Below are 27,822 nucleotides of genomic sequence, written 5' to 3' on the forward strand. Positions count from 1 at the left end.
CAATTAGGTTGTGGAGATCGCCCCGAGCAATTTGACGGGTACCGGTGACCGCCCCAAGGGTTGCCAAAGTGTACGGGTTCGGTGACCGCCCCCGAGGGTTGCCATTTGTACGGGGTCGGTGACCGCCCTCAAGGGTCCCTTAGTGGAATCATAGCATCTTGCATTGTGCGAGGGCGTGACGAGATTACGGTGGCCCTAGTGGCTTCTTGGGGAGCATTGTGCCTCCACACCGCTCCAAATGGAGATTAGCATCCGCAAGGGTGTGAACTTCGGGATACATCATCGTCTCCGCGTGCCTCGGTTATCTCTTACCAGAGCCCTTTACTTATGCACTTTACTTTGTGATAGCCATATTGTTTCTTGTCATATATCTTGTTATCACCTAGTAGTTTATCTTGATTAGCATAAGTTGTTGGTGCACATAGGTGAGCCTAGTTGTTGTAGGTTTTGTGCTTGACAAATTAATCGCTAGGTTTATTCCGCATTTGTTCAAGCCTAAACCATAATTATTTTAAAGCGCCTATTCACCCCCCCTCTAGGAGACATCCACGATCTTTCAATTGGTATCAGAGCCTTGTCTCTCTTGTTAGGCTTAACCGTCTAGAGAGTAATTATGTCGACTAGGGGTTTAGAATCCTCTGACACTCTTAGTTTCGATGGCACAAATTTTGATGTTTGGGTAATTCGCATGCTTAATCTCTTTAGGGTCATGGACCCAAATTTAGAGCGAATTGTAGATATGGGTTTTTCTCCTCCAAAGGATCCCCAAAGATTATCTTTAGAGGATGAGAAAAACTCTTATCTCAATGCTCATGCTTCTAATGTGCTTTTCGATGCTTTGAGCAATGTAGTTTTATTTCAACTCATGCCGTTCCGGGATGCTCATGAGTCGTGGACAAAGCTTCAAGATAAATATGGTGTGTCCAAGATTTGTAAAGATGATTGTTCTCCCTTCACCTCCGGTCGTATTGTGTTCTCAACTTCTTCTACTTCACCTACATGTGGTGTTCATTGCAATGATGATAGTGGGCTTATTGTTGATAATCCTTCATCACTTTCTTATTGCAATGCTTCATCTTTGGACTTTAGCACTTCGAGCACTCCAAATGTTTCACATGCTTGTGTTGATAGTCCTTGCATATCATGTAAAAATTGCTTGACTAAATCTCATGACGATATGCTTTCTATATCTTGTTGCCATGATAAAAATGCATGTATTTCCTCAAGTTGTTGTGCTAACAATGTAGAGGAAACCCAACACTCCATGGAACAAGATGTGGTCTTGGATGGTGCTTCAAGGGATCCTACATCATCATCTATTGCATTTTGCCTTATGGCCAAGGCTTCAAAGGTATCTCCCACTTTGAATCCCAATATATCTAAGAGTGATGATGATGTTGATTATGATGAAGAGAATGATGATGTTGCCTCCTTAAAAATTAAGGGGGAAATGATTTTTAAAGCTCTTCTTAAGAATAAAATTGCTCGTTCCAACTTCATGGAAATCATGTCTATTGCTATTGAGGGCAAGAAATATATTGATGAGTTGGAATCTCGTCTTAAGGAGCATGAGGTCACCATTGATAAAATGGAAGGTCATGAGCGTGATTACACTAATGAGATCGCGGACCTCTCCCAAGCTCTCGAACTTGAACAAACCACCAAGGAATCTCTTGAGGAGACTTTTGCTCTAGAATTATCTAGAGTGAAGGAATCTCATGATAGATCTCTTGAGGTGGCCAATGTTTTTGAAACTAAAAATGAGAAGCTTGAAGTTGTGCATGCTAAACTCCTTGAGGACTTTGGGCACCTCGAAAATGGCTCAAGGGTCATTAAGAGTGAGCTCATCAAACTCACCGAGTCTCATGCACAACTTAAAGCTTCATATTCAAAAGAGCTTGACAAGTTGCCTTCTCCTCTTGTTGTTAATGATGATGCTTGTGCTACTAACTCTATTTCTAGTGAAGCATCCATTTTGAAGGAGAATGTTGAGCTAAGGGCTCAACTTGAGTTGCTATCTAGCAATTATGGGGAATTGGAAGAAAGTCATGTAAAGCTTGCAAGCTCTCATGATGATCTTCTAGTATCCCATAAGGTGCTAAAGTTAGCTCATGAGGCTATGATTACTAAGGTAACATCTAGTGAGTCTCATGTGGACATAAGCACTACGTCTAGTCAAAATGCTATATTTCCATGTGCTAGTCCTTGTAATTCATCTACTCATAACATTGGTACATCTAGTGATGAATTACTTTCCTTGCCTTGTTGCTCTAACAATGAAGCTTATACTTCCTATAGTACTTGTGTTGATACTAAACATGTAGAGGAAATCAAAGAGCTTAAGGCCCAAGTCACTTCTTTGAAGAAAGACTTGGAAAAGTGTCATGAAGGGAAATCCACACTCAACAATATCATGAGTGTGCAAAAACCCCTCAATGACAAAGGTGGACTTGGATTCAACTCCAATAAGAAGAAGAAGTCCAAGAGCAACAAGAATAAGGGCCAAGAACAACTCAAGAATTCGGCCAAGATTATTTGCTTCAAGTGCAAAATTGAAGGGCATCATGTTAGATCTTGCCCATTGAAGAAGAAGTCCGTTAATGACAAGCAACAAGGGAAGAGGCCACAAGTTCAATCTCATGCTCAACCACAAGTTGAAGAAAGGCCACTTCCCAAGAAGACTCAAGTTCATGCTTCTCTTGTTGAGAAATCAAGTGAGAAGAAAATGAAGAGTAGACGTTGCTACTTATGTCGTGAAAAAGGTCACGTCGCTTCTTCATGCACTAGTGGTAACTTATCGAACCCAATTATTATTGATGATATCTATTCTCTTGGGAAGGATAAGATTGGCAATGTGTTTGCCAAGTTTGTTGGTACTCAAAGTGGTGTCAAGCAAAGAACCATTTGGGTAGCCAAGCCTATTGTGACTAACCTCTTAGGACCCAACTTGGTTGGGGACCAACAAGCTCAAACTTGATAAATAGGTATTGCTGGAGGTCATTGGAGACTTGGCTACATTATGAAGATTTAAGGGGTGTTCATCATTCATATTGTCTCAAGCCAAGTCATTCAGATTATCTTTCTATCGTATATCCAATGTTCCTCCTTACGGTAACTGATACGTCCATTTTGCATCATGCTTTTATATCGATATTTATCGCATTATGGGCTGTTATTACACATTATGTCACAATACTTATGCCTATTCTCTCTTATTTTACAAGGTTTACATAAGGAGGGAGAATGCCGGCAGCTGGAATTCTGGGCTGGAAAAGGAGCAAATATTAGAGACCTATTCTACACAACTCCAAAAGTCCTGAAACTCCACGAAAGTTATTTTTGGAAATAATAAAAAATATTGAGCAGAAGAAATACGTCAGGGGGGCCTCCACCTGTCCACGAGGGTGGGGGCGCGCCCCCTGCCTCGTGGGCCCCCTGTTGGCCCTCCGGTGCCCATCTTCTGCTATATGAAGTCTTTCGTCCAAAGAAAAATCATAAGCAAGCTTTCGAGACGAGACTCCGCCGCCACGAGGCGGAACCTTGGCCGAACCAATCTAGGGCTCCGGCAGAGCTGTTCTGCCGGGGACACTTCCCTCCGGGAGGGGGAAATCATCGCCATCGTCATCACCAACGCTCCTCTCATCGGGAGAGGGCAATCTCCATCAACATCTTCACCAGCACCATCTCCTCTCAAACCCTAGTTCATCTCTTGTATCCAATTCTTGTCTCTAAGTCCGGGATTGGTACTTGTAGGTTGCTAGTAGTGTTGATTACTCCTTGTAGTTGATGCTAGTTGGTTTATTTGGTGGAAGATCATATGTTCAGATCCTTTATGCATATTAATACTCCTCTGATTATGAACATGAATATGCTTTGTGAGTAGTTACGTTTGTTCCTGAGGACATGGGAGAAGTCTTGCTATTAGTAGTCATGTGAATTTGGTATTCGTTCGATATTTTGATGAGATGTATGTTGTCTATCCTCTAGTGGTGTTATGTGAACGTCGACTACATAACACTTCACCATTATTTGGGCCTAGAGGAAGGCATTGGGAAGTAATAAGTAGATGATGGGTTGCTAGAGTGACAGAAGCTTAAACCCTAGTTCATGCGTTGCTTCGTAAGGGGCTGATTTGGATCCATATGTTTCATGCTATGGTTAGGTTTACCTTAATACTTTTGTTGTAGTTGCGGATGCTTGCAATAGAGGTTAATCATAAGTGGGATGCTTGTTCAAGTAAGGGCAGAACCCAAGCACCGGTCCACCCACATATCAAATTATCAAAGTACCGAACGCGAATCATGTGAACGTGATGAAAACTAGCTTGACGATAATTCCCATGTGTCCTCGGGAGCACTTTTCTCTATATAAGAGTTTGTCCAGGCTTGTCCTTTGCTACAAAAAGGATTGGGCCACCTTGCTGCACTTTATTTACTTTTGTTAGTTGTTGCTCGTTACAAATTATCCTATCACAAAACTATCGGTTACCTATAATTTCAGTGCTTGCAGAGAATACCTTGCTGAAAACCGCTTATCATTTCCTTCTGCTCCTCGTTGGGTTCGACACTCTTACTTATCGAAAGGACTACGATACATCCCCTATACTTGTGGGTCATCAAGACTCTTTTCTGGCGCTGTTTCCGGGGAGTGAAGCGCCTTTGGTAGGTGGAATTTGGTAAGGAAAAATTTATATAGTGTGCTGAAATTTATTGTCACTTGTTACTATGGAAAGTAATCCTCTGAGGGGCTTTCTCGGGGTATCTTCACCCCGACTAGTAGAGCAAAGAGTTGCTCCTCAACCTACTGAACCTATTGAAAATGAAAATTTCCACTTTGAGATTCCTTCGGGTATGTTAGAAAAACTGCTAGCTAATCCTTTTGCAGGAGACGGAACAAAGCATCCTGATGAGCACCTAATATATGTGGATGAAGTTTGTGGATTATTTGAGCTTGTAGGTGTACCCGGTGATTTTATTAAGAAGAAGGTCTTCCCTTTATCTTTGAAGGGAGATGCATCGACATGGTATAGGCTATGTGATGATACGGGATCATGGAACTACAAACGATTGAAATTGGAATTTCATCAGAAATTTTATCCTATGCATCTTGTTCATCGTGATCGCAATTATATATATAATTTTTGTCCTCGCGAAGGAGAAAGCATCGCTCAAGCTTGGGGGAGGCTTAAATCAATGTTATATTCATGCCCCAATCATGAGCTCCCAAGAGAAATAATTATTCAAAGTTTTTATGCTCGGCTTTCTGATAACAATCGCACCATGCTCGATACTTCTTGTGCTGGCTCTTTTATGATGAAGACTATTGAATTCGAATGGGGTTTATTGGATAGAATTAAACGCAACTCTGAAGATTGGGATCTCGACGAAGGTAAGGAGTCAGGTATGACACCTAAGTATGATTGTGTTAAATCTTTTATGGATACCGATGTTTTCCGTAAGTTTAGCAATAAATATGGACTTGACTCTGAGATAGTAGCTTCTTTCTGTGAATCTTTTGCTGCTTATGTTGATCTCCCTAAGGAGAAGTGGTTTAAATATCATCCTCCGATAGAAGTAAAAGTAGCTGCACCTATTAAAGTTGAAGAAAAGACTATCACTTATAATGATCCTATTGTTCCTACTTCTTATGTTGAGAAACCACCTTTCCCTGTTAGAATAAAGGATCATGCTAAAGCTTCAACTGTGGTTCATAAAAGCAATATTAGAACTTATACACCTCCTGAGCAAATTAAAGTTGAACCTAATACTACTATTGTTAAAGATCTCTTATCTGATAATATTGATGGGCATGTTATTTATTTCTGTGATGAAACTGCTAGAATTGCCAAACCTTGCGCTAAAGATAAACATAGACCTGTGGTAGGCATGCCTGTTATTTCTGTTAAAATAGGAGATCATTGTTATCATGGCTTATGTGATATGGGTGCTAGTGCTAGTGCAATACCTATTGACTTATACAAAGAAATTAAGCATGATATTGCACCTGCTGAGTTAGAAGATATTGATGTTACAATTAAACTTGCCAATAGAGATATTATTTCACCAATGGGAATTGTTAGAGATGTTGAAGTCTTGTGTGGGAAAACTAAATATCCTGCTGATTTTCTTGTTCTTGGTTCCCCACAAGATAGCTTTTGTCCCATTATATTTGGTAGACCCTTCTTGAACACTGTTAATGCTAAGATAGACTGCAAAAGGATGTCGTTACTATTGGCTTGGGTGATATGTCTCATGAGTTTAATTTCTCTAAATTTAGTAGACAACACCGTGAAGAGGAATTGCCTAGTAAGGATGAAATTATTGGTCTTGCTTCTATTGCCGTACCTCCTAGTGATCCTTTAGAACAATATTTGCTAGACCATGAGAATGATATGTTTATGAATGAAAGAAGGGAAATAGATGAAGTATTCTTTAAACAGGAACCTATCGTAAAACACAATTTGCCTGTTGAAATCCTAGGGGATCCTCCTCCACCCAAGGGTGATCCCGTGTTTGAGCTTAAACCGTTACCTGATACTCTTAAATATGCTTATCATGATGAGAAAAAGATATATCCTGTTATTATTAGTGCTAACCTTTCAGAGCATGAAGAAGAGAGATTATTAAAAACTCTGAAGAAGCACCGTGCTGCTATTGGATATACTCTTGATGATCTTAAGGGCATTAGTCCCACTCTATGTCAACATAAAATAAACTTGGAGGAAGATGCCAAACCAGTTCGTGATCATCAACGACAGCTGAATCCTAAGATGAAGGAAGTGGTAAGAAAAGAAATACTAAAGCTCCTTGAGGCAGGTATAATTTATCCCGTTGCTGATAGTCAGTGGGTAAGTCCTGTCCATTGTGTCCCTAAGAAGGGAGGTATTACCGTCGTTCCTAATGATAAAGATGAATTGACCCCGCAAAGAATTATTACAGGTTATAGGATGGTAATTGATTTCCGCAAATTAAATAAGGCTACTAAAAAAGATCATTACCCCTTACCTTTTATCGATCAAATGCTAGAAAGATTATCCAAACATACACATTTTTGCTTTCTAGATGGATATTCTGGTTTCTCTCAAATACCCTTGTCAGCCAACGATCAACCAAAGACTACTTTTACTTGCCCTTTTGGTACTTTTGCTTATAGACGTATGCCTTTTGGTTTATGTAATGCACCTGCTACCTTTCAAAGATGCATGATGGCTATATTCTCTGACTTTTGTGAAAAGATTTGTGAGGTTTTCATGGATGATTTTTCCGTCTATGGATCCTCTTTTGATGATTGCTTGAGCAACCTTGATCGAGTTTCGCAGAGATGTGAAGGAACTAATCTTGTCCTGAATTGGGAAAAGTGCCACTTTATGGTTAATGAAGGTATTGTCTTGGGGCATAAAGTTTTTGAAAGAGGTATTGAGGTTGATAAAGACAAGGTTGATGCTATTGAAAAGATGCCATGTCCCAAGGACATCAAAGGTATAAGAAGTTTCCTTGGTCACGCCGGATTTTATAGGAGGTTCATTAAGGACTTCTCAAAAATTTCCAGGCCTCTGACTAATTTATTTGCAAAAAGATATACCATTTGTCTTTGATGATGATTGTGTAGAAGCATTTGAAATACTTAAGAAAGCATTGATCTCTGCACCTATTGTTCAGCCACCTGATTGGAATTTACACTTCGAAATTATGTGTGATGCTAGTGATTATGCTGTAGGTGCTGTTCTAGGGCAAAGAGTTGATAAGAAATTAAATGTTATTCAATATGCTAGCAAAACTCTAGACAATGCTCAAAGAAATTATGCTACTACTGAAAAAGAATTTTTAGCAGTTGTATTTGCTTGTGATAAGTTCAGACCTTATATTGTTGATTCTAAAGTAACTATTCACACTGATCATGCTGCTATTAAATATCTTATGGAAAAGAAAGATGCTAAACCTAGACTTATTAGATGGGTTCTCTTGCTACAAGAATTTGATTTGCATATTATTGATAGAAAGGGAGCTGAGAACCCCGTTGCAGACAACTTGTCTAGGTTAGAAAATGTTCTTGATGACCCACTACCTATTGATGATAGCTTTCTTGATGAGCAATTAAATGTCATAAATGCTTCTCGTACTGCTCCATGGTATGCTGATTATGCTAATTATATTGTTGCTAAATTTATACCACCTAGTTTCACATACCAGCAAAAGAAAAAGTTTTTCTATGATTTGAGACATTACTTTTGGGATGACCCACATCTTTATAAAGAAGGAGTAGATGGTGTTATTAGACGTTATGTACCTGAGCATGAACAGGAACATATCCTATGCAAGTGTCACTCCGAAGCTTATGGCGGACACCACGCTGGAGATAGAACTGCACATAAGGTATTGCAATCCGGTTTTTATTGGCCTACTCTCTTCAAGGATGCTCGTAAGTTTGTATTATCTTGTGATGAATGTCAAAGAATTGGTAACATTAGTAGACGTCAAGAAATGCCTATGAATTATTCACTTGTTATTGAACCATTCGATGTTTGGGGCTTTGATTATATGGGACCTTTTCCTTCCTCTAATGGATATACACATATTTTAGTTGATGTTGATTACATTACTAAGTGGGTAGAAGCTATTCCAACTAGTAGTGCTGATGATAACACTTCTTTTAAAATGCTTTAAGAAGTTATTTTTCCGAGGTTTGGAGTCCCTAGATATTTAACAACTGATGGTGGTTCACATTTTATTCATGGTGCTTTCCGTAAAATGCTTGCTAAGTATGATGTTAATCATAGAATAGCATCTCCTTATCACCCGCAGTCTAGTGGTCAAGTAGAATTGAGTAATAGAGAGCTCAAATTAATTTTGCAAAAGACTGTCAATAGATCTAGAAAGAATTGGTCCAAGAAACTTGATGATGCATTATGGGCCTATAGAACTGCATATAAAAATCCTATGGGTATGTCTCCGTATAAAATGGTTTATGGAAAAGCATGTCACTTACCTCTCGAACTAGTACATAAGGCTTATTGGGCTATTAAAGAGCTCAATTATGATTTCAAACTTGCCGGTGAGAAGAGGTTATTTGACATTAGCTCACTTGATGAATGGAGAACCCAAGCTTATGAAAATGCCAAGTTGTTTAAAGAAAAATTTAAAAGATGGCATGACAAAAGAAGACAAAAGCGTGAGTTTAATGTAGGTGATTATGTATTGCTATACAACTCTCGTTTAAGATTTTTTGCAGGAAAACTTCTCTCTAAATGGGAAGGCCCTTACGTTATCGAGGAGGTCTATCATTCCGGTGCCATAAAAATCAACCACTTCCAAGGTGGTAAACGGTCAAAGAATCAAACATTATATCTCAGGTAATCCCATAAATGTTGAAACCAATGTTATTGAAACCGTAACCCCGGAGGAATACATAAGGGACACTTTTCGGAACGTTTCAGACTCCGAGAAGGAATAAGTATGTGGTACGGTAAGTAAACCGACTCCAAAACAGTTTTTAAGGCAATATTTCTCCGTTTTGGAATATTTAGAAAAATATAAAAATAAGAAGCAGTCCGGGAGGACACGAGGCCTCCACGAGGGTGGAGGGCGCGCCCTACCCTACTGGGCGCGCCCCCCTACCTCGTGGGCACCTCGTGTGCTCTCCGGACTCCGTTTTCTTGCACGATATGTATTTTGGTCGGTAAAAATTCATTATATAATCTCCCATGGGTTTTGACTCCCGTATCACGCAATTGTCCGATGTTCTTGTTTCGAGCTGTTTTTCTAACAGATCTAGATCATCATGACGTCTCCAAGTGCCCCCAAGGACAAGTTCTTCGAGAAGGTCATCAACCCCTACCTCGCGGAGGTGCTGCAACACCCTCAAACCATTGAGATGCGTGAGGGGGTGCTGCACATCCGCGATGTTGAGGGACCACGAAGGACCGGAAGTGTGGAGACAAGGCTGGAAGCAATGGAGCAACAAGTTTTCAAGTGCCAGGAGATGGTGGAGTGTGGACTTGACTCCAATCACATAATGATCACGGAGTTCACCAACAACCACAAGCTGGATGCCAAGGACATTGGGGAGGCCATCTTCAAGCTTCACGAGAAAATCGAGCACCTCCAAGCCCAAATCTATGACCTGCAAAACCAAAACTGTGAGTATGAATATAGATTCAAGAGGATGAGTTTGGCTGCAGATTTAAGGATCCCGGAGACTCGATCATCCTTCTATGATGGTGAGCCTATGCCTTGGAAGGTGGACGACAAGCCTACATCATCAACAATCCCTTCACCAGCAAAGGAGACATAATCATATGGGTATGGGCACTCCCGTTGGCAACTGCCAAGCTTGGGGGAGATGCCCCGGTATCGTATCACCATCACACTCCTATCTTTACCGTTTTTCTTAGTTCGATCCTTTTAGTACTATCTCGATCTAGTAGAATAAAGTTTTGGTATGATCTAGTTTTGAGTTTTCCTTTATGATCCCTTTATGTAATCGAGTCCGTGAGCTATATAATAAAGATTAGTGTTGAGTCAAGGGCTTGATTATTTTGCCATGATCTTGAGTGAATAAGAGAAAAAGAATAAAAATAAATAAAAATATCATATTGATCTTATTGAGAGTAATGACTTCACATAGAAAGAGTATGATGATTAAAAATTGTTGGGAGTTGTCAAACATAGCTTTGGTCATCGTTGCAATTAATAGGAAGTAATAAAGAAAGAGAGGTTTCACATATAAATATACTATCTTGGACATCTTTTATGATTGGGAGCACTCATTAAAATATGACATGATAAAGAGTTGATGTTGGACATGGAAGACAACGTAATGGGTTATGTTTTCTTATATCTGAGATAAAGTATATTGTCATGGATCATCGAACATGTTGAGCTTGCCTTTCCCCCTCATGCTAGCCAAATTCTTTGCACCAAGTAGAGATACTACTTGTGCTTCCAAAAACCCTTAAACCAGTTTTGCCATGAGAGTCCACCATATCTAACTATGGATTGAGTAAGATCCTTCAAGTAAGTTGTCATCGGTGCAAGCAATAAAAATTGCTCTCTAAATATGTATGACTGATTGGTGTGGAGGAAATAAGCTTTATACGACCTTGTGATGTGGAAGAAATAAAAGCGACGGACTGCATAATAAAGGTTCATATCACAAGTGGCAATATAAAGTGACGTTCTTTCGCATTAAGATTTTGTGCATCCAACCCTGAAAGCGCATGGCAACCTCTGCTTCCCTCTGTGACGGGCCTATCTTTTATTATTATCTTCTACCTTATGCAAGAGTCATGGTGATCTTCACCTTTCCTTTTTACATTTTATCCTTTGGCAAGCACAGGATGTTGGAAAGATCCTGATAAATATATCTAATTGGATGTGGGTTAGCATGAGTTATTATTGTTGACATTACCCTTGAGGTAAAAGGTTGGGAGGCGAAGCTATAAGCCCCTATGTTTCTCTGTGTCCGATTAAAACTCCGTAACCACAAGTATTGTGTGAGTGTTAGCAATTATGAAAGACTAAATGACAGTTGAGTATGTGGACTTGCTAGAAAGCTCTGACATAGACTCTTTCTGATGTTATGATAAATTGCAATTGCTTCAATGACTGAGATTATAGTTTGTTAGTTCTCAATAAAGTTTCTGATTCATACTTTGCATTGTGAATAGATTATTACTTGAGCATAAGAAATCATATGACAATATTCATATATGTTGCTGTTATGAGAATAATCATGATGCCCTCATGTCCGTATTTTATTTTATCGACACCTCTACCTCTAAACATGTCGACATATTTATCGTTATCGGCTTCCGCTTGAGGACAAGCGAGGTCTAAGCTTGGGGGAGTTGATACGTCCATTTTGCATCATGCTTTTATATTGATATTTATTGCATTATGGGCTGTTATTACACATTATGTCACAATAATTATGCCTATTCTCTCTTATTTTACAAGGTTTACATAAGGAGGGAGAATGCCGGCAGCTGGAATTCTGGGCTGGAAAAGGAGCAAATATTAGAGACCTATTCTGCACAACTCCAAAAGTCCTGAAACTCCACGAAAGTTATTTTTGGAAATAATAAAAAATATTGAGCGGAAGAAATACGCCAGGGGGGCCTCCACCTGGCCACGAGGGTGGGGGCGCGCCCTACCCCCCTGGGCGCACCCCCTGCCTCATGGGCCCCCTGTTGGCCCTCCGGTGCCCATCTTCTGCTATATGAAGTCTTTCGTCCGAAGAAAAATCATAAGCAAGCTTTCGAGACGAGACTCCGCCGCCACGAGGCGGAACCTTGGCGGAACCAATCTAGGGCTCCGGCAGAGCTGTTCTGCCGGGGACACTTCCCTCCGGGAGGGGGAAATCATCGCCATCGTCATCACCAACGCTCCTCTCATCGGGAGAGGGCAATCTCCATCAACATCTTAACCAGCACCATCTCCTCTCAAACCCTAGTTCATCTCTTGTATCCAATTCTTGTCTCTAAGTCCGGGATTGGTACTTGTAGGTTGCTAGTAGTGTTGATTACTCGTTGTAGTTGATGCTAGTTGGTTTATTTGGTGGAAGATCATATGTTCAGATCCTTTATGCATATTAATACTCCTCTGATTATGAACATGAATATGCTTTGTGAGTAGTTACGTTTGTTCCTGAGGACATGGGAGAAGTCTTGCTATTAGTAGTCATGTTAATTTGGTATTCGTTCGATATTTTGATGAGATGTATGTTGTCTATCCTCTAGTGGTGTTATGTGAACGTCGACTACATAACACTTCACCATTATTTGGGCCTAGAGGAAGGCATTGGGAAGCAATAAGTAGATGATGGGTTGCTAGAGTGATAGAAGCTTAAACCCTAGTTTATGCGTTGCTTCGTAAGGGGCTGATTTGGATCCATATGTTTCATGCTATGGTTAGGTTTACCTTAATACTTTTGTTGTAGTTGCGGATGCTTGCAATAGAGGTTAATCATAAGTGGGATGCTTGTTCAAGTAAGGGCAGCACCCAAGCACCGGTCCACACACATATGAAATTATCAAAGTACCGAACGCGAATCATGTGAACGTGATGAAAACTAGCTTGACGATAATTCCCATGTGTCTTCAGGAGCGCTTTTCTCTATATAAGAGTTTGTCCAGGCTTGTCCTTTGCTACAAAAAGGATTGGGCCACCTTGCTGCACTTTATTTACTTTTGTTACTTGTTGCTCGTTACAAATTATCCTATCATAAAACTATCTGTTACCTATAATTTCAGTGCTTGCAGAGAATACCTTGCTGAAAACCGCTTATCATTTCCTTCTGCTCCTCGTTGGGTTCGACACTCTTACTTATCGAAAGGACTACGATAGACCCCCTATACTTGTGGGTCATCAGTAACTCGTGCTTAAATTGCTTATATTGAAAGTTAGTTGCCCCTTAGCATGTTGTGGTTTTGTACCTTGCATGTGCTTGTATATGTTGTGCTTCCAATTTGCTTATCTTGAGAAATCACGTATGTGTATGTTGGTTTGCACATCATGTACGTGTGTGTTGTGTGTCGAGCCTTTTTTGCATCTTGTATGTATCTTAGTTGGCTCCTGTGAGAGATCAATGGAACATCCCATTTTGGGGGAGTGATGTGCTTTGTGCACCTCACAATCCTATAAATGTGTGTACATGAGGAATACCATCTAGTATTGGTATTACAAGATTATCTAGTCTCTATGTGGTATGTCTTCTCATGAGAAATTCAAATTCTATTCGGTCCATTAATTATCTCTTGTTGGTCCTCTTATTGCCTCTTGTTAAGTTTTCCTTAATTGGTATCACATTATGGGGGAGTAATATGCTATGTGTATATTACTAGCCTAGAAAATGTGTACATTTGAGATATTGTCACCTAGAGTTGATATTGTAAATTATCTTGTTCCTAGGTGGCATGTTAGCTCTACAAGTTGCAATTTGCCTTTTGTTTGGTGTGTAGATGATGTCGGATATCCTTGCTATCTACCACCGGGAATTATTTCCAGATACTTCTTGCCTTTGACAATTGGTACTCACTTATGTGTGGTAGAAATTATTGATCATCTCCACGTTGGTGTTTGCTTTTATTTGCCTTATCTCTTGCCTAGGATTGTGTCAACTCCCTTTGTCTCCCATACCACTTGTGGATCTTGTTAATTTCTTGATCTTGTCTAGTGTTTTCTAGATATAGTGAAAGTGGTGATCCCACCTTGTGCATTTTGTATTCAAATGCAAATTCTCTATAATGCACTAGTCTTGGGGGAGCTATCCTATTTTCTATAAAACACTCATCTTGCGATCCTTATCAAGTGTGTGTTGGTGGAATGCAACCCATTTCTTTTTGGTACTTGTGCCATCATGAAACTTTGTAGAGGGCTTGGTTTGTTTGGAACCATTCTCTCTTTTGGGAGTTTGACATCTTTCTTTTTGCTTGTATTCTTGGATATCTCATTCGTTGATGTATCTTTCAATTGATATCCTCCAAGTGTTGATTTATTCATTTGGTATCTTTTCTTCACTTGTTTTTTTTGTCAATTGGTATCGGTTCTTGAAAGTATTGAGCATGCATACTAACTTCATGTAGTCTCCTTGGCATGCTTTCTTTCTTTCTTTCTTTGACCCAATATATAGGGGAAACTCCACCAAGTCTCAAATTGGATGAGATGTGCATGAAATTCATTCTCATATATGTATGCACATATTTAAGTGTAGTTTGTCCTATGTATTGTTGGTTCTCTAACTCTTTGGTCCCAATGAGTTTGGGTACCATTTTGTTTGTGTTGTTGTTCTAGGAAAAATTGGAGATGCATTGGATGCTCGGCTCACTCACAAGGAAGACGGTGTCACCATGTGCTTATTGGACTCAAGCTAGGATGATCAATGAACTATCTACTACCTTCATTTGGTTTCTTCTACATCCTTCCAATGATATCTCAGTAACAAGTATCTATTCATGCATTCCTTTCTTGCATTCAACCTTGTGTAGGTTGCATCTTGGCATGATATTCATTCCATCTTGTGATACCTTGTTTCCTTTCTCAAAGCATCTCAACGACGATCTCATGCTGCTAGTTGTGATGTCTTTGATGTTCGTGTGATCGGAATTCATTTGTATACAATAAGACCATATCTAGCCATGTGCTATGCTTTCAAGCAAATATCTTATTGGTATATTTATGACTTCCTTGTGGATATCTTATTCTTTCCTTTTTGTAACTATTTCGTGTGTACATCCTTCTTTGTGGATCGATATCATCATGATTTTCATCTACCTAGAATCTTATACACTTGAGAGAAATTACATATCTAGAAGATACCCTTTCTTTCATGTCCATCTTTTCTTTCTTGTATTATTTCTTTGGTGGCCCCGTGAAAGCTTTGCCTTGAGTACGGATCTTACCTTGTTGCATCTTGATGCACTCTTGTGTGGTGAAGATATTTTGTCTCTTGCCTGTCTTGATGAGGCTTTTGCCATCTCGATTGGTATCCCTCCTCTTGACATAGCTTTCACTTTCTTTCTTCACCATGGGTTGTCACAAGCGTTGGTTATTCTTTTTGCATGTTGAGTGTGCTTGTGAACCCCTTTGCTTGGTGTGTGTGGGAAGGACTTGTCATGCACCTTGTATCTCCACTATTCAAGACTATGTTAATGCTTAATGCTCATCCGTACATTAGTCTTCTCAAGTGCATTGCCTTGACTCACACACATCATTTTGGTTGAGCCCATTCTTAAGTTGCCTCTTTTACTTGTTGCTCAACCATGTGTTTGTTGCAAGTACTAGGCTTAGTTACCTATATTCTCACTTGCACTTGTTGTAAGTTTCTATTGATTTTGGGGGAGCTATGATCCTATTTTGTGCACTTTGTATCCTAATACAAAAATTCTTGATGTGCAAAAATCATGGGGAGCTTCTCTAGTTTCTTTAGAACACTCCTCTGCTCATATCATAATATCTTTATTCATGTGGCACGTAGGTTCATTGGTCTAGTTGGTTCAATTGGTATCTTTCGATAGCTTGCTTCAATTGGTATCTTTTGATTGCTTGTTTCTCTCTTTGTTATGTCTTTGTGTCATATCATTCTTTTGCAATCTTGGTGCCTCAATATAGTTGGTCTTCCTCCAAGTATTACCTTTGGATATGTGTATGACATTCCACTCTCTTGTTGAGAAATACATAACTTTTGGAGGAACACCTTTTATATTGGTCTTCTTAGCTTTTCGCCCATTTTGGCAATCGATGCCAATGGGGGAGAAGTTTCAGAGAGTTTTGTGGAGAAGTCTTCAGAGTTTTCTCCTTGCTTTGGTTTTGTTCCTAAGCATTTGCATCTCATACGCATGCATTATTGGTTGTTGCATTGCATGGTGATGCATAATTCCTTATATAAACTCTCTTGAAAGTGATTGTCATCAATTACCAAAATGGGGGAGATTGAAAGAACATGCGGTGCCCCCATGTTTGGTTTTGGTAATTGATGACAATCTCTATGGACTAATGGTTCCCTTGAGTTATATTTGAAGGCTTTGTCCATAGGCTTTTCTTGGAGTCCATTTGTTGGTTTCAAGGAGAGTTCGTGATGACCAAGGTGCTATTAAGGAATTATCCAAAGATTGGTCATGTGAGTGTTGAGCTTATTGCAAGCATGTCTTGAAGAAGAAGATTGTGTGATCATTCATGTTTACCTTCAAGACATCATCCAAACGAAGAGAGTTGGAAAGATTCAAGGTTGATCAAGACTAAGTCAAGAGTGAATCAAGTTGATCAACTCACAAAGCGAAAAAGATGTACCGAGAGGGATCAAGTGATCCCATGGTATGGTAAGCATTGTCCATTGCACTTTGTGTACTAACCCATGGTCTATGTGAGAGTTCTATGTGGGGTTAGGTACGTGTCCATGGGCTTGCGTCAGGAGGAAGATATCATACAACCCATGGAAAGGATGACATCAAGTGGTGATCGTCATCAAGATTGTCGTGTGCAAGTTCAGGTGGAGCATCACGAAGAGATCAAGTTCTTGAAGCTTGCCATCCATTGTGGTGTCAATGGACTTGTGAAGATGTGCTGAAGAGTGGCTCACCCATAGTGGAGTATGGGGGAGAAATCATCTAGTCTCCATCGACCCAACGCAATCAAGAAAGGTGGTCCATCTTAAGGAGGACAAGATCGTCGTCATCTAGCTCAAGTGGATCATGTGCAGGGAAAAGGTTTTGCCCTTGATAGGTTTTCTATTTTACCGGTCTCATGGTGGTAGTTGGGAGACCGGGTTATAGGATCATTTGCCGTACTATCAAGGGGGGCTCTCAAGTTGGTAGCTTGATCGTATCGTTAGTAGAGATCTCAAACCATTGTATCCTTGCATCATGTTTCTTGGTTCTTGTTTGGTTCTCTTTGTGAGTCTTAGAGCTTATGTTCATCTTGATGACAAGCTCGAGTTCATCGAAAACGGAGTTCACATGCCTCTTCTATTGCGTTTTCGGTGTTGTAGTTTTTACCGGTCTTATTCGAGGAAGGGTTCTCACCATTTTCTCTTGGGCCTTTTCTAATTTGCTTCTTATTGTTATTTCTACAAGATTGTGTTAGCCCTTGTCGCTAGCTTTCCAACAAACTTGGTTTCGTCGAATTCGGAGTCCGTTTGCAGAAGTTGTGGTAGTTTTGGTGTTCTGAAAAGGCTGCAGCGGTACTACCGTGGACAGGAGCGGATGTAATTTTTTACTACCGCTTGGAGCGGTACTACCACGGCAACTTCCGTGGCTACTTCCGCTCCAGACCAAAAACTCGTCACAAGTCCAGCGGTGGTAGGCACGGATGTATTTTTTTAGTACCGCTCGCAAGTAGTAGTACGCTACCCTTAGCGGTAGTACCGTGAGGACGAGCGGTAGTACCGCTTTGTGCGGGCTGTGAGCATAACGGTTGGATTTTTTCCCACCTATAAAGGGGGTCTTCTTCCCCAATGAACCTTATCCTTTGAGCTCGTGTTCTTCCCCCATTGTTGACCTTCTTCGAGCTTGCTAACTCCCAATCCCTCCATGGATTCTTGCTAGTTTTTGAGGGAAAAGAGAGAGGACATCTAGATCCACATTTCCACCAATCACTTTCTCCTCTATGTGAGGGGAACTCCTTGGATCTAGATCTTGGAGTTCTTGGTGTTCTCCTTCTTGTTCTTCCTCTCATTTTCCTCCCTAGCATTAGTTGCTTCAGTGGGATTTGAGAGAGAAGGACTTGGGCACTCCGTGTGCCCTTGCCGTTGCATTTGGTGCATCGGTTTGAGATCTCCACGGTGATACGTGGAAGTTACAAGTTGAGAAGCTTATTACTCTTGGGTGCTTGGTACCCTTGAGCTTGTTCCTCTTGGGTGCTTGGGCGCCCTAGACGGTTGGTGGTGTTCGGAGCTCAATCATTGTGGTGTAAAGCTCCGGGAAAGCGTCGGGGTCTCCAATTAAGTAGTGGAGATCGCCCCGAGCAATTTGACGGGTACCGGTGACTGCCCCCAAGGGTTGCCAAAGTGTACGAGTTCGGTGACCGCCCCCGAGGGTTTCCATTTGTACGGGTTCGGTGACCGCCCTCAAGGGTCCCTTAGTGGAATCACGGCATCTTGCAATTTGCGAGGGCGTGAGGATATTACGGTGGCCCTAGTGGCTTCTTGGGGAGCATTGTGCCTCCACACCGCTCCAAACGGAGATTAGCATCCGCAAGGGTGTGAACTTCGGGATACATCGTCGTCTCCGCGTGCCTCGGTTATCTCTTACCCGAGCCCTTTACTTATGCACTTTACTTTGTGATAGCCATATTGTTTCTTGTCATATATCTTGCTATCACCTAGTAGTTTATCTTGCTTAGCATAAGTTGTTGGTGCACATAGTTGAGCCTAGTTGTTGTAGGTTTTGTGCTTGACAAATTAATCGCTAGGTTTATTCCGCATTTGTTCAAGCCTAAACCATAATTATTTTAAAGCGCCTATTCACCCCCTCTAGGCGACATCCATGATCCTTCAGTTACGACAAAAACTGGATGCCCTTTGTGTACAAAATGGACAATCTCTTTCGAAGTATCAGGGTTTCGGCCGAAAACTCATCTGTTACAAAGGGATTTCATTTTTTAACTTATTTGAACTCCAGACTTTTTGTGTGTTCAAAATGCACCATTCAAAGCCACATCATCAATTTTCAAACCTTTCTGACTTAATTTGTTATTTTTCATGCATTTATTGATTTTTTTGAGTTATATGACCCTGAAAATGAAAAGCACTACAAATGAACTCTGAAAAGGTTGAAAATTGGCATGGTATCATCATTACACCCAAATAGCATGTGCTAAAAAGTTGAGAGGGTTACGACAAAAACTGGATGCACTACGTGTACAAAACGGACAATCTCTTTCGAAGTATCAGGGTTTCGGACGATAACTCATCTGTTACAAAGGGATTTCATTTTTTGAACTTATTTGAACTCCAGACTTTTTGTGTGTTCAAAATGCACCATTCAAAGCCACATCATCAATTTTCAACCCTTTCTGACTTCATTTGTTATTTTTCATGAATTTACTATTTTTTGAGCTATATGACCCTGAAAATGAAAAGCACTACAAATGAACTATGAAAAGGTTGAAAATTGGCATGGTATCATCATTTCACCCAAATAGCATGTGCTAAAAAGTTGAGAGGGTTACGGCAAAAACTGGATGCACTTCGTGTACAAAACGGACAATCTCTTTCGAAGTATCAGAGTTTCATACGGAAACTCGTCTGTTACATGGATATTCTAGATCAAAGGCATCATCATAATAGTTGTGGAGAGAAAGTCTTCACTTTTTCTTCACTTGTGTCCTTTGCTTATTGCGTCGTAACCATGGATAATCTTCATCGTTTATCAGGGTGCTTGGGTCAGCCTTGACTTTGAAGGGAGGAATTTCATGAAACTTTTCATAATCTTCGGACATGTCTGTCTTGCCCTCCACTCCCATGATGTCTCTTTTTCCTGAAAGAACTATGTGGTGCTTTGGCTCATCGTATGATGTGTTCGCTTCCTTATTTTTTCTTTTTCTCGGTTCGGTAGACATGTCCTTCACATAGAAAACCTGCGCCACATCATTGGCCAGGACGAACGGTTCGTCTGTGTACCCAAGATTGTTCAGATCCACTGTTGTCATTCCGTACTATGGGTCTACCTGTACCCCGCCTCCTGACAGATTGACCCATTTGAAGTTAAACAAAGAGACTTTAAAATCATGTCCGTAGTCAAGTTCCCGTATGTCCACTATGTAACCATAATATGTGTCCTTTCCCCTCTTGGTTGCTGCATCAAAGTGGACACCGCTGTTTTGGTTGGTGCTCTTTTGATCTTGGGCGATCGTATAAAATGTATTCCCATTTATCTCGTATCCTTTGTAAGTCAATACAGTCGAAGATGGTCCCCTGGACAACGAGTACAACTCATCACAAACAGTGTTGTCACCTCTGAGACGTGTTTCCAACCAATTGCCGAAAGTCCTGATGTGTTCACATGTAATCCAGTCGTCACACTGCTCCGGGTGTTTGGAGCGCAGACTGTTCTTGTGTTCATCGACATACGGGGTCACCAAGGTAGAGTTCTGTAGAACTGTGTAGTGTGCTTGAGACCAAGAATGCCCGTCCCTGCATATTATTGAGTCCCCTCCAAGCGTGCCTTTTCCAGTCAGTCTCCCCTCATACCGCGATTTAGGGAGACCAATCTTCTTAAGGCTAGGAATGAAGTCAACACGAAACCCAGTGACATCCTCTGTTTGATGGCCCATGGAGATGCTTCCTTCTGGCCTAGCGCGGTTACAGACATATTTCTTTAGGACTCCCATGAACCTCTCAAAGGGGGAACATATTGTGTAGAAATACGGGGCCCAGAATGACAATCTCGTCGACTAGATGAACTAGGACGTGCGTCATGATATTAAAGAAGGATGGTGGGAACACCAGCTCGAAACTGACAAGACATTGCGCCACATCACTCCTTAGCCTTGGTATGATTTCTGGATCGATCACCTTCTGAGAGATTGTATTGAGGAATGCACATAGCTTCACAATGGCTAATCGGACGTTTTCCGGTAGAAGCCCCCTCAATGCAACCGGAAGCAGTTGCGTCATAATCACGTGGCAGTCATGAAACTTTAGGTTCTGGAACTTTTTCTCTGGCATATTTATTATTCCCTTTATATTCGACGAGATGCCAGACGGGACCTTCATACTGAGCAGGCATTCAAAGAAGATTTCCTTCTCTTCTTTGGTAAGAGCGTAGCTAGCAGGACCTTCATACTGCTTTGGAGGCGTGCCGTCTTTTTCGTGCAAACGTTGCAGGTCCTCCCGTGCCTCCGGTGTATCTTTTGTTTTCCCACACATAGCAGGTTCACGCAAAGGTTCTTCGTCACGTGCATCACGTCGATTGAAGAGCGGACCTCTAGGTCTTTCCAGTAGGGTAGGTCCCAAAATATAGATTTCTTCTTCCACATGGGTGCGCGTCCCTCAGCTTCATTCGGAACAGATAGTCCGCCGGGACCCTTTCCAAAGATCACGTGTAAATCATTGACCATAGCAAGTACGTGATCACCGGTACACATGGCGGGCTTCTTCCGGTGATCTGCCTCGCCTTTGAAATACTTGCCTTTATTTCGACATTGATGGTTGGTCGGAAGAAATCGACGATGGCCCAGGTACAAATTTTCCCTGCATTTGTCCAGGTATATACTTTCGGTGTCAGCTAAACAGTGCGTGCATGCGTGGTATCCCTTGTTTGTCTGTCCTGAAAGGTTACTGAGAGCGGGCCAATCGTTAATGGTTACAAACAGCAACGCGTGCAGGTTAAATTCCTCCTGTTTGTGCTAATCCCACACACGTACACCGTTTCCATTCCACAGCTGTAAACATTCTTCAACTAATGGCCTTAGGTACACATCAATGTCGTTGCCGGGTTGCTTAGGGCCTTGGATGAGAACTGGCATCATGATGAACTTCTGCTTCATGCACATCCAAGGAGGAAGGTTATACATACATAGAGTCACGGGCCAGGTGCTGTGATTGCTGCTCTGCTCCCCGAAAGGATTAATGCCATCTGCGCTTAAACCAAACCATACATTCCTTGGGTCACCTGCAAACTTAGCCTAGTACTTTCTCTCGATTTTTCTCCACTGCGACCCGTCAGCGGGTGCTCTCAACTTCCCGTCTTTCTTACGGTCCTCTCTGTGCCATCGCATCAACTTGGCATGCTCTTCGTTTCTGAACAGACGTTTCAACCGTGGTATTATAGGAGCATACCACATCACCTTCGCAGGAACCCTCTGTTGGGGAACGTAGCAGAAATTCAAAATTTTCTACGCATCACCAAGATCAATCTATGGAGTAACTAGCAACGAGAGAGAGGGGAGTGCATCTTCATACCCTTGAAGATCGCGATGCGGAAGCGTTGCAAGAATGCGGTCGGTGGAGTCGTACACGAAGCGATTCAGATCGCGGCCGAATCCGATCTAAGCACCGAAGAACGGTGCCTCCGCGTTCAACACACGTGCAGCCCGGTGACGTCTCCCGCGCCTTGATCCAGCAAGGGAGAGGGAGAGGTTGGGGAAGACTCCGTCCAGCAGCAGCACGACGGCATGGTGGTGGTGGAGGAGCGTGGCACTCCAGCAGGGCTTCGCCAAGCACTGCGAGAGAAGAGGAGGGAGAGGGGTAGGGCTGCGCTAAGAGAGAGGGAGACTCATGTCTGTGGCAGCCCCAAAAAACCCCACTATATATAGGGGAAGGGGAGGGGCTGCGCCCCCATCTAGGGTTCCCCCCTAGGGGTGGCGGCCAGCCCTAGATGGATCTGGGGGGCGGCCATAGGGGGAGAGAGGGGGGCGCACCCTAGGTGGGCCTTAGGCCCATCTGAGCCTAGGGTTTTCCCCTTCCCCCCTTCCCTGCGCCTTGGGCCTCTTGTGGGAGGCGCACCAGCCCACCTAGGGGCTGGTCCCTTCCCACACTTGGCCCACGCAGGCCTCCGGGGTTGGTGGCCCCTCCCGGTGGACCCCCGAACCCTTCAGGTGGTCCCGGTACGTTACCGATAATGCCCAGAACACTTCCGGTGTCCAAAACGGGACTTCCCATATATAAATCTTTACCTCCGGACCATTCCGGAACTCCTCGTGACGTCCTGGATCTCATCCAGGACTCCGAACAACATTCGGTAACCACGTACATCTATTCCCTATAACCATAGCGTCATCGAACCTTAAGTGTGTAGACCCTACGGGTTCGGGAATCATGCAGACATGACCGAGACATCTCTCCGGCCAATAACCAACAGCGGGATCTGGATACCCATGTTGGCTCCCACATGTTCCACGATGATCTCATCGGATGAACCACGATGTCGGGGATTCAATCAATCCCGTATACAATTCCCTTTGTCAATCGGTATGTTACTTGCCCGAGATTCGATCGTCGGTATCCCAATACCTCGTTCAATCTCGTTACCGGCAAGTCACTTTACTAGTTCCGTAATGCATGATCCTGTGACTAACTACTTAGTCACATTGAGCTCATTATGATGATGCATTATCGAGTGGGCCCAGAGATACCTCTCTGTCATACAGAGTGACAAATCCCAGTCTCGATTCGTGCCAACCCAACAGACACTTTCAGAGATACCTGTAGTGTACCTTTATAGCCACCCAGTTACGTTGTGACGTTTGGTACACCCAAAGCATTCCTACGGTATCCGGGAGTTGCACAATCTCATTGTCTAAGGAAATGATACTTGACATTAGAAAAGCTCTTAGCAAACGAACTACACGATCTTGTGCTATGCTTAGGATTGGGTCTTGTTCATCACATCATTCTCCTAATGATGTGATCCTGTTATCAATGACATCCAATGTCCATGGTCAGGAAACCATAACCATCTATTGATCAACGAGCTAGTCAACTAGAGGCTCACTAGGGACATGTTGTGGTCTATGTATTCACACATGTATTACGGTTTCCAGTTAATACAATTATAGCATGAACAATAGACAATTATCATGAACAAGGAAATATAATAATAACCATTTTATTATTGCCTCTAGGGCATATTTCCAACAGTCTCCCACTTGCACTAGAGTCAATAATCTAGTTTACATCACTATGTGATTGCAATGAATCCAACACCCATGGTGTTTTATCATATCTCGCTTGTGAGAGAGGTTATTAGTCAACGGGTCTGAACCTTTCAGATCCGTGTGTGCTTTACAAATCTCTATGTCATCTCCTAGATGCAGCTACCACGCGCTATTTGGAACTATTCCAAATAACTGCTCTACTATACGAATCCGGTCTACTACTCAGAGTCATCCAGATTAGTGTCAAAGTTTGCATCGGCGTAACCCTTTACGACGAACTCTTTTACCACCTCCATAATCGAGAAAATTTCCTTAGTCCACTAGTTACTAAGGATAACCTGACCGCTGTCCTATGATCCATTTCTGGATCACTCTTGTACCCCTTGTCTGACTCATGGCAAGGCACACTTCAGGTGCGGTACACATCATAGCATACTGTAGAGCCTACGTCTAAAGCATAGGGGACGACCTTCGTCCTTTCTCTCTCTTCTACCGTGGTCAGGTCTTGAGTCTTACTCAATACTCACACCTTATAACACAGCCAAGAACTCCTTCTTTGCCGATCTATTTTGAACTCCTTCAAAATCTTGTCACGGTATGTATTCATTTGAAAGTACTATTAAGCGCTTTGATCTATCCTTATAGATCTTGACGCTCAATGTTCAAGTAGCTTAATACAGGTTTTCCATTGAAAAACACTTTTCAAACAACCCTATATGCTTTCCAGAAATTCTACATCATTTCTGATCAACAATATGTCAACAACATATACTCATTAGAAATTCTATAGTGCTCCCACTCACTTCTTTGGAAATACAAGTTTCTCATAAACTTTGTATAAACCCAAAATCTTTGATCATCTCATCAAAGCGTATATTCCAACTCCGAGATGCTTACTCCAGTCCTTAGAAGGATCGCCGGAGCTTTGCATACTTGTTAGCATCTTTCAGGATTGACAAAAACTTCTGGTTGTATCACATACAATCTTTCCTCAAGAAAATCGTCGAGGAAACAATGTTTTGACATCCTATCTGCAAGATTCCATAAATGATGCAGTAACTGCTAATATAATTCCAACAGACACTTAGCATCGCTACGAGTGAGAAAGTCTCATCGTAGTCAACTCCTTGAACTTGTCAGAAAACATCTTAATGACAAGTCGAGCTTTCTTAATGGTGATACTTACCATCATTGTCCGTTTCCCTTTTAAAATCCATCTGTACCCAACAGCCTTACGACCATCAAGTAGTTCTTCCAAAGTCTATACTTTGTTTTCATACATGGATCCTCTCGGATTTTATGGCTTCGAGCCATTCGTCGGAATCCGGGCCCACCATCGCTTCTCCATAGTTCGTAGGTTCATTGTTGTCTAGCAACATGATTTCCAAGACATGATTACCGTACCACTATGACGTAGTACGCATCCTTGTCAACCTACGAGGTTTGGTAGTGACTTGATCTGAAGTTTCATGATCACTATCATCAACTTCCACTTCAATTGGTGTAGGCCCCACATGAACAACTTCCTGTGCCCTGCTGCACACTAGTTGAAGTGACGGTTCAATAACCTCATCAAGTCTCCACCATCCTCCCACTCAATTCTTTCGAGAGAAACTTTTCCTCGAGAAAGGACCCGATTCTAGAAACAATCCCTTTTGCTTCCGGATCTGAGACAGGAGGTATACCCAACTATTTTTTGGTGTCCTATCAAGATGCATTTATCCGCTTTGGGTTCGAGCTTATCAGCCTGAAACTTTTTCACATAAGCATCGCAGCCCCAAACTCTTAAGAAACGACAGCTTAGGTTTCTCTAAACCATAGTTCATACGGTGTCGTCTCAACGGAATTGCGTGGTGCCCTATTTAAAGTGAATGTTGTTGTCTCTAATGCCTAACCCATAAACGATAGTGGTAATTTGATAAGAGACATCATGGTATGCACTATATCCAATAGGGTGTAGTTATGATGTTCGGACACACCATCACAGGTGTTCCAGGCGGTATTAGTCGTGAAACAATTTCCACAATATCTTAATTGTGTGCCAAACTCGTAACTCAGATATTCATCTCTATGATCATATCATAGACATTTTATCCTCTTGTCACGACGATCTTCAACTTCACTCTGAAATTACTTGAACCTTTCAATAATTCAGACTTGTGTTTCATCAAGTAAATATACTTAGCATCTACTCAAATCATCTGTGAAGTAAGAACATAACGATATCCACTGCGTGCCTCGGCACTCATTGGACTGCACACATCAAAATATATTACTTCCAACAAGTTGCTCTCTTGTTCCATCTCACTGAAAACGAGGCCTTTCAGTCATCTTGCCCATGTGGTATGATTTGCATGTCTCAAGTGATTCAAAATCAAGTGAGTCCAAATGATCCATCTGTATGGAGTTTCTTCATGCGCATACACCAATAGACATGGTTCGCATGTCTCAATCTTTTCAAAAACGAGTGAGTCCAAAGATCCATCAACATGGAGCTTCTTCATGCGTTTTATACCAATATGACTCAAATGGCAGTGCCACAAGTATGTGGTACTATCATTACTATCTTATATCTTTTGGCATGAACATGTGTATCACTACGATCAAGATTCAATAAACCATTCACTTTAGGTGCAAGACCATTGAAGGTATTATTCAAATAAACAGAGTAACCATTATTCTCCTTAAATGAATAACCGTATTGCGATAAACATAATCCAATCATGTTTATGCTCAACGCAAACACCAATAACAATTATTTAGGTTTAACACCAATCCCGATGGTAGAGAGAGCATGCGATGTTTGATCACATCAACCTCAGAAATATTTCCAACACACATCGTCATCTCACCTTTAGCTAGTCTTCGTTTATTCCGTAGCTTTTATTTCGAGTTACCAACACTTAGCAACCGAACCGGTATCTAATACCCTGGTGCTACTAGGAGTACTAGTAAAGTACACATTAATATAATGTATATCCAATATACTTCTGTCGACCTTACCAGCCTTCTCATCTACCAAGTATCTAGGGTAGTTCTGCTTCAGTGATCGTTCCCCTCATTACAGAAGCACTTAGTCTCGGGTTTGGGTTCTACCTTGGGTTTCTTCACTAGAGTAGCAACTGATTTGCCGTTTCATGAAGTATCCCTTCTTGCCCTTGCCCTTCTTGAAACTAGTGGTTTTACTAACCATCAACAATTGATGCTCCTACTTGATTTCTACTTTCGCGGTGTCAAACATCGCGAATAGCTCAAGGATCATCATATCTATCCCTGATATGTTATAGTTCATCACGAAGCTCTAGTAGCTTGGTGGCAGTGACTTTGGAGAACCATCACTATCTCATCTGGAAGACAACTCCAACTCGATTCAAGCGATTGTAGTACTCAGACAATCCGAGCACATGCTCAACGATTGAGATTTTCTCCCTTAGTTTGCAGGCTTAAGAAACTTTTCGGAGGTCTCACACCTCTTGACGTGGGCACGAGCCTAAAATCCCAATTTCAGCTCTTGGAACATCTCATATGTTCCGCGGCGTTTCAAAATGTCTTCGGTGCCTCAATTCTAAACCATTTAGCATTACACACTGAACTATCATGTAGTCATCAAAACGTGTATGTCAGATGTTCGCAACATCCACAACCGACGCTCGAGGTTCAGCACACTGAGCGGTGCATTAAGGACATAATCCTTCTGTGCCGCATTGAGGACAATCCTCAGTATACGGACCCA

This window comes from Aegilops tauschii, chromosome 1 (assembly GCF_002575655.3).
Source record: "Aegilops tauschii subsp. strangulata cultivar AL8/78 chromosome 1, Aet v6.0, whole genome shotgun sequence".
Taxonomy (NCBI): domain Eukaryota; kingdom Viridiplantae; phylum Streptophyta; class Magnoliopsida; order Poales; family Poaceae; genus Aegilops; species Aegilops tauschii.